We start from the raw sequence: 9,735 nt of genomic DNA, 5'->3' as shown, positions 1-9,735 counted from the left end.
ATATTTACATACCCCGGCAGAATTTTTCCTTTCTTGGCCTTTTTTCAAAGAATATGAATGATAACACCCATACTTTTTCTCCACTCATAGTAAGTCTTTGGGTGAAGCCATTTATTGTCAAACTAGTATGTTTTCTCTTTTTAAATCATAATGACAACCCAAAACATCCAAATGACTTTGTTCAAAAGTTCACATACCCCATTTCTTAATACCGTGTATTGCCCCCTCGAACATCAATGACAGCTGGAAGTCTTTTGTGGTAGTTGTGGATGAGGTTATTTTCTCAGATGGTAAAACTGCCCACTCTTCTTGGCAAAAAGCCTCCAGTTCCTGTAAATTCCTGGGTTGTCTAGCATGAACTGTGCGCTTGAGATCTCCTCAAAGTGGCTCAATGATACTGAGGTCAGGAGACTGAGATGGCCACTCCAGAACCTTCACTTTGTTCTGCTGTAGCCAAGGACAAGTCGACTTGGGCTTGTGTTTTAGATCGTTGTCATGTTGGAACGTCCAAGAATATCCAATGCGCAGCTTCTAGGCTGATGAGTGCAAATTTGCCTCCAGTATTTGCTGATAATGTGCTGCATTCATATTTCCTTCAACTTTGACCAAGTTTCCTGTGCCTTTGTAGCTCACACATCCCCAAAACATTAGCGATCCACCTCCGTGCTGTTAAGGGCTGGCGGAACACACCAAATAATAATATGGTGTTTAGGTGCGTTCGCAGCCCGGGGTCCACCGTGCAGAGGTGTTAACTGCTGCTCGGTAATGGCGGACGCGATATGGCGGTGAAATAATGGCACACACGGGGTTAACCTCACCCAAGGTGTACCGAGGCGAACTCTTATGACTTAGAACCGCACTACCGCAAATAATAGATGCCGTAGCCTGTTTTCGCTCACAGAGCTCGGCAGAGTAAGCGCTAGCGTAACGTCACAGAACTCAGCCCTTAGACAGCAGGACTGAAGTCCCTCTAGACCGCTAGCGCCCGGTACCGCGACTGCGATACCAACAGGGATCAAATAAATGGCGTGTGCAAGTGTGCAGACGGCCGGTATGCACTGTGGCCTACAGGCTAGCCACTAGCAGGCGCTGACTCAGTCTCTAAACCCTAACAACAGACGTATCAAAGGGTAGGGGTTTCATAATGAGTCAGACACCAGATACATGCATCCATCATCATACACACCAAACTATTTGAGTCTATCTTAGCGCATGGCCGAGCGGCCATGCAAACCTTTTATAGCCGCAGGCGTCCGTGATCCTCCTTGCTTCTCGGATGGGCCAATCCGAACACGAGCAGGACCTGAGCACATGACCTTTGATCTCCAATGGGAGATCACTCCACAGGCATGCTCAGTGGCCCGACATGAGGACTTAGTCCCTGGAGGATCTTGCTGCTGAGCAGCATGCATTGCCAAAGCTGAACCAGGGGTGGCAGCAGCAAGCAAACCCACGGAGCTGGTCTGGACAGAGCGCCGGGACCGACGAGTTTGCTGAGCAAGCTCCTCTGCGGCTGGGAAGGAATGGGAGACCGTCGGAGGCAAGGCTCGGGATTCCCGCTGTGCAGCGCCGGAAATCCGACGCCTAACATTACCCCCCCTCCTCTCTGAGCCTCGCTCTGCTCAAACTCTGCAATGAGAAGAGGAGCGTGGATATTCTCCACCAGGTCTGGGCCTCTGGACCATGACCCTTCCAATCCACCAAGTAAAACTTTTTGCCCCGCATCACCTTGCATCCCACGATGGCATTGACCTCAAACTCGTCAGATGACAGATCTGATGTTCTGGCAGCTGGCTCAGAAAACCGAGACATGTGAACTGGCTTGAGGAGAGACACATGAAACGTGTCCGAGATAGCCAAGTGTGGTGGAAGGGCTAGACGGTAGACCACAGGATTAATCTGCTCGAGGACCTTGAAAGGACCGATGTAGCGTGGTGCGAACTTAGCGGATTCCACCCGCAGTCTGATGTTACGGGCAAAGAGCCACACTAAGTCGCTAGGGGCAAAGGTCAGAGCAGGGCGCCGGCGGGTATCAGCGGAGGACCTCATTCTCTCCTTGGAAACCCGGATAGCATCCGGCGTGCGGTCCCAAATGTCACGTGCTTCCACCGCCCAGTCTGCCACCCTAGAGTCGGTGGATGACACGGGCATGGGCACGGGGACGCGCGGATGCTGACCGTAATTTAAGAGAAATGGGGTCTGACCGGTGGAATCGGCTACCGCGTTGTTCAAGGCAAACTCCGCCCACGGCAGTAATGATGCCCAATCATCCTGCCTAGACGAGACAAAATGTCGCAGATATGTCACCAGGGTCTGGTTGGCTCTCTCCACCAACCCATTCGTCTCGGGATGATAGGCCGAAGAGAGATTTAGCTCAATGCTGAGCAGAGAACAGAGCTCTCTCCAGAACCGAGAAGCAAACTGGGGACCCCGGTCGCTGACAATCTTATCCGGCATGCCGTGTAGGCGAAAAACATGTTTAATGAACAATGCTGCTAGGCCTCGTGCCGACGGTAGCCGAGAGAGTGGTACTAGGTGCACCATCTTGGAGAAATGATCGGTGATCACCCAGATGACGGTGCTGCCACTGGACTTGGGCAGACCCACCACAAAGTCCATACCAACCATCTCCCAGGGCCTGTCTGCAACCGGCAGAGGATAGAGTAACCCAGCGGGCCGCTGCCGAGAGGGCCGATTCTAGGCGCAAGAGACGCACGCCTGAATATAGTCCTTGACGTCACGGGCCATATGCGGCCACCAGTACGTCCTCGCCAGTAGTTCAGTGGTCCGTTTGATCCCGAAATGACCTCCCACTCTGGACGAATGAGCCCACGAGAGGACCTCCGGTCGCAGATGGACAGCGACAAAAGTCTTGCCCGGAGGTACAGACTCAAGAGCAACCTGAGCCACGGTCCTCAGGCTCTCCGATGGGACTATCAGTCGAGGCTCCTCCTCCTCCTCCTCTGATGACACCACAGAGCGAGAAAGAGCATCGGCTCGGACGTTCTTCTCCCCGGAGAGAAAATGTAGTGTGAAATGGAACCGGGAGAAGAACAAGGACCATCTGGCCTGACGAGAATTCAGCCGCTGAGCCGTCTGCAAATAGACCAAATTTTTGTGATCGGTGAACACCTGGAAAGGATGGCGAGCCCCCTCCAGGAGATGTCTCCATTCTGAGAAGGCCAGCTTCATTGCTAGCAACTCCCTGTCCCCGATGGAATAATTCCTCTCCGCCGGTGTGAAGGTCTTGGAGAAGAAGAAGCATGGGTGCTTCCGACCTTGCGAGTCCTTCTGGAAAAGGACCGCCCCAGCACCGACGGAGGAGGCATCCACTTCTAGAATGAATGGCTTATCTACATCAGGGCGATGTAGAATGGGAGCGCTAGCAAAATGGGACTTAATGGAGGCGAAGGCCTTGGAGACAGTCTCCGACCACAGTTTGGGGTTCGCACCCTTCTTGGTGAGGGCTACCACGGGTGCAACCAAAGTTGAGAAATGGGGAATGAATTGGCGATAGTAATTTATGAACCCCATAAAGCGCTGCACCGCTTTGAGAGAATGGGGTTCCTGCCAATCCATCACCGCCTGTAGCTTGGCAGGATCCATGGCCAAACCCTGGGCTGAGATGATGTAACCCAGGAAGGGCAAGGACTCCTGCTCAAACACACATTTCTCCAATTTGGCATAGAGGGAGTTGGCCCGCAGGAGATCGAAAACTTTGCGAACATCTCTCCGGTGGGAGTCAATATCTGGAGAAAAAATAAGAATATCATCCAGATAGACTACTACCGAGGTGGCAAGCATATCCCGGAAGATATCGTTCACAAAATCTTCGAAGATGGCTGGGGCGTTACATAGCCCGAAGGGCATCACCAGATATTCATAGTGCCCATCTCTGGTGTTAAATGCCGTCTTCCATTCGTCCCCATCACGGATGCGAATCAGGTTATAGGCTCCCCGCAGATCAAGCTTAGTAAACACTCTCGCTCCCCGAAGCCTATCAAATAGTTCCGATATCAGGGGCAGAGGATACTTGTTCTTAACGGTTATGGCGTTAAGTCCCCTGTAATCGATGCACGGACGTAATTCCCCATTCTTCTTTTGGACAAAGAAGAATCCCGCTCCCGCCGGGGACACCGACTTCCTAATGAATCCCCTTGCCAGATTCTCCCTGATATACTGCGACATGGCCTCTGTCTCTGGGAGAGATAGGGGGTATACTCGACCCCGGGGAGGCTCAGCGCCGGGCAAGAGGTCAATAGGACAGTCGTAAGGGCGGTGCGGCGGAAGGATCTCCGCCACCTTCTTGGAGAAAACGTCTGCATACTGCCGATATGGCTTGGGAAGCGAGGAGAGATCTGCAGGAACCTCAGAAGTAGCGACCTGAATGCAGTCCCTCAGACACCTACCCTCGCAGGACTTACTCCAAGCAAGGATTTTCCCCGAGGACCAGTCTATGTGGGGAGAGTGGGCCCGTAACCAGGGAACCCCTAGGAGGACCTGGTCGATACCTTCTGGCATCACAAGGAGAGACAGCATCTCCTGATGAGACGGAGACAGTGAGAGTCTCAGTGGAGCCGTCTGGTGGGTGATTTGGGACGGGAGTGTCGCCCCATTCACCACCCTAATGGTGACTGGCTGAGGTAGCAAGACCAGAGGGACTGCGTGTTGTTGAGCGAAGGCAGATGACATAAAGTTGCCCTCCGCCCCAGAGTCCACGCAAACCTCCACCATCAGAGTGGAAGACTCAAACTCTAACGCCCCTTTAAACAGGAGCTTGGAGGAGAAATTAGCTGTGTCTAGTAGGCCCCCTCCGATAACCACTAGACGGGGGCGTTTCCCGGCCGCTGTGGGCACTGGTTAGCGTGGTGCCCAGTCTGCCGACAACGGAAGCAGACTGGGGGTACCCGCACGGACCGGGCCCTGAAACCTGTGCGGGACACCTCCATGGCCTCTGGAGGCTCAGGCGGTGGGCCGAGGGGTTCCAGCGGTCTGGCAAAATTTGGAGCCAACTTATAGCGTTGGCGGGACCTGGAGCGCTCCAACCCTCGCTCAGTGAAGCGAACGTCAATCCGGGTGGAGACTGTAATGAGCTCCTCTAGGGTGGTGGGCACCTCCCTGGTGGCCAGGGCGTCCTTGAAATGATCAGCCAGGCCTCTCCAGAATATGGGTATGAGCACCTTATCTGGCCACTCCAGCTCAGAGGCCAGAGTTCTGAAGAGGATGGCATACTGGCTGACCAAAGACGAACCCTGGGTTAGCGCCAGCAACTGGAGTGCCGTATCATGTGTGACCTGAGGTCCCAGGAACACCTGTTTCAGAGCGACCAAGAAGTGGGTGGCACTCTGTACCAGGGGATCCCCACGCTCCCACAGTGGAGTGGCCCATTCCAAGGCCCTGCCCGACAGGAGGGAGATGATAAATCCCACCTTGGCCCGCTCAGAGGGAAATCGTGTAGCCAGCAGCTCTAGGTGAATGGAGCACTGACTCACGAAACCCCTACACGAAGCACTATCCCCTGAGAACTTCTCGGGCAGCGGGAGGCGGGACAAGGTCGGGGCAGGACTGGCCGTGGAGACACGAGCGACAGCCCCTGTAGCTGCCTGAACGGCAACCGAGGTAACATCCGCAGCTGAGGTGGAACGCTCTAGCGCTGCCAATCTACCCTCCAGCTGCTGGATGTACCTATGCAGTCGTTGTTCATCCGCCATTATCGGCCAGACCCTGGCGCTAAGATAATGTTAAGGGCTGGCGGAACACACCAAATAATAAGATGGTGTTTAGGTGCGTTCGCAGCCCGGGGTCCACCGTGCAGAGGTGTTAACTGCTGCTCGGTAATGGCGGACGCGATATGGCGGTTAAATAACGGCACACACGGGGTTAACCTCACCCAAGGTGTACCGAGGCGAACTCTTATGACTTAGAGCCGCACTACCGCAAATAATAGATGCCGTAGCCTGTTTTCGCTCACAGAGCTCGGCAGAGTAAGCGCTAGCGTAACGTCACAGAACTCAGCCCTTAGACAGCAGGACTGAAGTCCCTCTAGACCGCTAGCGCCCGGTACCGCGACTGCGATACCAACAGGGATCAAATAAATGGCGTGTGCAGACAGCCGGTATGCACTGTGGCCTACAGGCTAGCCACTAGCAGGCGCTGACTCTGTCTCTAAACCCTAACAACAGACGTATCAAAGGGTAGGGGTTTCATAATGAGTCAGACACCAGATACATGCATCCATCATCATACACACCAAACTATTTGAGTCTATCTTAGCACATGGCCAAGCGGCCATGCGAACCTTTTATAGCCGCAGGCGTCCGTGATCCTCCTTGCTTCTCGGATGGGCCAATCCGAACACGAGCAGGACCTGAGCACATGACCTTTGATCTCCAATGGGAGATCACTCCACAGGCATGCTCAGTGGCCCGACATGAGGACTTAGTCCCTGGAGGATCTTGCTGCTGAGCAGCATGCATTGCCAAAGCTGAACTAGGGGTGGTGGCAGCAGCAAGCAAACCCACGGAGCTGGTCTGGACAGAGCGCCGGGACCGACGAGTTTGCTGAGCAAGCTCCTCTGTGGCTGGGAAGGAATGGGAGACCGTCGGAGGCAAAGCTCGGGATTCCCGCTGTGCAGCGCCGGAAATCCGACGCCTATCACGTGCTTTACAGTAGTAATGGTGTTCCTTTCATCATAGGCCTTGTTGATCTCTTTCCAAATGTAACATTTATGGTTGTGGCAAAAAGTTCAATTTTGGTCTCATCACTCCAAATTACCTTGCTCAAGAAGTTTTGAGGCTCGTCTCTGTGCTGTTTTGTGTATTGTAGGTGAGATACTTTGTGGCATTTGCGCAGTAATGGCTTTCTTCTGGCGACTCAACCATGCAGCCCACTTTCTTCAAGTGCCTCCTTCTTGTGAATCTTGAAACAGAAACAGCCACACTGCTAGTTTTCAGAGAGTCCAGTATTTCACCTGATATTATACAGAGTTTTTCTTTTTATCCCGAAGAATTTTCCTGGCTGTTGTGGATTAAATTTTTCTTGGTCTACCTTACCGTGGTTTTGTTTTTACAGAGCCCCTGATTTTCCATTTGGTAATCACAGTTTGAACGCTGCTGACTGGTATTAACAATTCCTTAGATATCTTTTTGTATCCCTTTCTTGTTTTATACAGTTCAACTACATTTTCCCATAGATCCATTGACAATTCTTTTGCTTTCCCTATGACTCACAATCCAGAAACGTTAGTGGCTGGATGAAAGGTGCAAGAGTCTGTCTGGATCCCAGAAACTCACTCAGCTTTTATGCACACACACTGACTACAAGCAAACAGGACACAGGTGAGGATGTTACCTTTAGTAGCCATTAAAATCCATTTGTGTCAACTTCTGTGCATGTTATCTGGCCAAAATCACCAGGGTATGTGAACTTGTGATCAGGGTCATTTGGATGTTTTGGGTTGTCATTATGATTTAAAAAGAGAAAACACAGTAGTTTGACAATAAATGGCTTCACCCAACCACTAACCATGAGTGGAGAAAAAGTATTGATGTTATCATTCATATTCTCTGAAAAAGGGCAAAGAAAGCAAACATTCTGCCAGGGTATGCAAACTTTTGAGCACAACTGTATATTCTTACACATGGGAGCAGTATTACAGTAGTTACATTTTTGTATATATACAGTAACTAGGTAGCAGTATACCCTTGTACATAGGGTTCAGTATTATTGTAGCTCCATTCTCCTCTATAGATTTTACTAGCAAAATTCAGAAGATCCATCATAGAAAACAGCACCAGGTCCGATGGCCGCTCTTCTCCCTATCACGTGGCAGCAAGTTGAGCTCTGATTCATGGCCAGTGTTATAGTTGGATGGATTTCATACTTCTGCCCCAGCATCTAAAGATTGATGGATTTATACTTTTAATCTTTTAATTATGTTTACTGCTACAATATTTAAAAGCGCAGACTCCGTCTATACAAGTGCTTTGCGGTGCTACCTGTTTGACATCTTGTCACATACATGCTTATTTTAGGAGCCTCCCTTACAATGAGGTACTGTATATGAATACACCCACGCAAGCCTAGTGTATAAAGAGGAAAATCTAGGTAATAGTCTTTGGGGACCTGAGTTTTAAAGCTATGCAAAAGATGAACTCCAACTACAATAAGACAACCTAGCAGATCGGTATCTGCCCCACTCTCAGAAATCCTGATGACCTTTATATGGCGCATATGGATTGGATGGCATTTGTGTGTCTGTGCCACATCCATTATCTACTACCCAGAGGGAGCAGTTTCTTTAAAAATACACCCTGCAAATTACATTCAATGAATACAGACCACAAGTAATATGAATAGCCAGGGAGTGACATTACTATTGATATAGAAGAGTTAATGGTTTGCTTTATATCCCTTTAATTACCTTTAAGACTTCAACTGCCTTTTGCCTATTATTGCTATGTGTTCTTCTTATGTAGACTAGTAGTCTCTGTCTTCAAGGAAACTATACTTGTTATCATATTTGTTCTCAACAACATGTTCTGGGTACATTGTAAACAAGGTACGACCCTGAGGTGATGGTGGGGGCCAAATGAGCTCCATAAAGTCACATATTGTTGTAAATGGTATAAAAACATGTCTTATATTTCATTACGTCAGATAAAGTGATTTGACCATGGCTTGTGTCTCTGTCTCCAAGCGCTTGCAACAGAAGGGCGGAAAACCTCACAATCCAGACTCACTGGTGATCTGGCATACCTGACACTTGGTCAGAACAAAAAGCAGCTACGACACTATCTTGCTCCTCCTGCAAGTCATTCTTGGGAGTGACCTCACTAGCTACTCGTACAAGTCATTCTTGGACTTGACCTCACTATCCAGCTCCTCCTACAAGTCATTCTTGGGAGTGACATCACTAGTCCTCCTACAAGTCACTCTTGGGAGTGACATCACTATCTAAACCTCCTACAAGTCATTTTTGGGAGTGACAAGTGGTGTTTACCCACGTCCAGGAGGACCAGGCTGCGCTGATATTTTCAACTATTAAGATTATCCTGCGTTACAGCAGCATTCTGACCATTTGATTACTGGCGTTATCAGTGAATAACATAAAAAGCGCCCTCCTTCAAGCTACTTTCAAACATACTAGCACGTAACTGATGAAGGTCTATATTGACCGAAACGTTTTCTGGTACTACAATAAACTGCCTCACCAAGCATTAAGTTGAGTGCCAGGTTTTCATTTTACCATTTTTGGGAGTGACATCACTAGCTCCTTGTTGTGAATTCGCTTTCTGGCCTCCCTCTGGTTATTACTGAAGGTAGTGGAGCTGGTCAGATCGACAGAGGGGTTGTGAGTTCTCTTTCTGGGCTCCCTCTGGTGGTTACTGGAGGTAATGGAGCTGATCTGATTGACAGAGGCTTGCCACCTGATAATGATGATGATGATTGGAGATCTGGGGTTTCAGATTGGGATTTAAGACAGCCGACTCCCTCTATCCCTGCTGGTGATTTGCTTCCTGTTCCTCCTGAGATCTGATTTCTCCAGCTCTGTCCCTGCATGCTCAGCCAAGTGGTTTATTTGCTATTCTGTTTGCATTTGATCCGGTTTTGTCTATCTCTTCTTGGTGCGGGTCAGCCAGCTCCGGCTGGGGCAGTGCTGAATCACCGCCCATGTTACTGCTTGTGCCTGTTTGTTTTATCCCCTATTAGATTGGTCTCTTTTTGCTCTGCTTT

This window comes from Dendrobates tinctorius, unplaced genomic scaffold (assembly GCF_039654945.1).
Source record: "Dendrobates tinctorius isolate UK_male_01 unplaced genomic scaffold, ASM3965494v1 ptg000197l, whole genome shotgun sequence".
Taxonomy (NCBI): domain Eukaryota; kingdom Metazoa; phylum Chordata; class Amphibia; order Anura; family Dendrobatidae; genus Dendrobates; species Dendrobates tinctorius.
Note: the sequence above shows the minus strand (reverse complement) of the source record.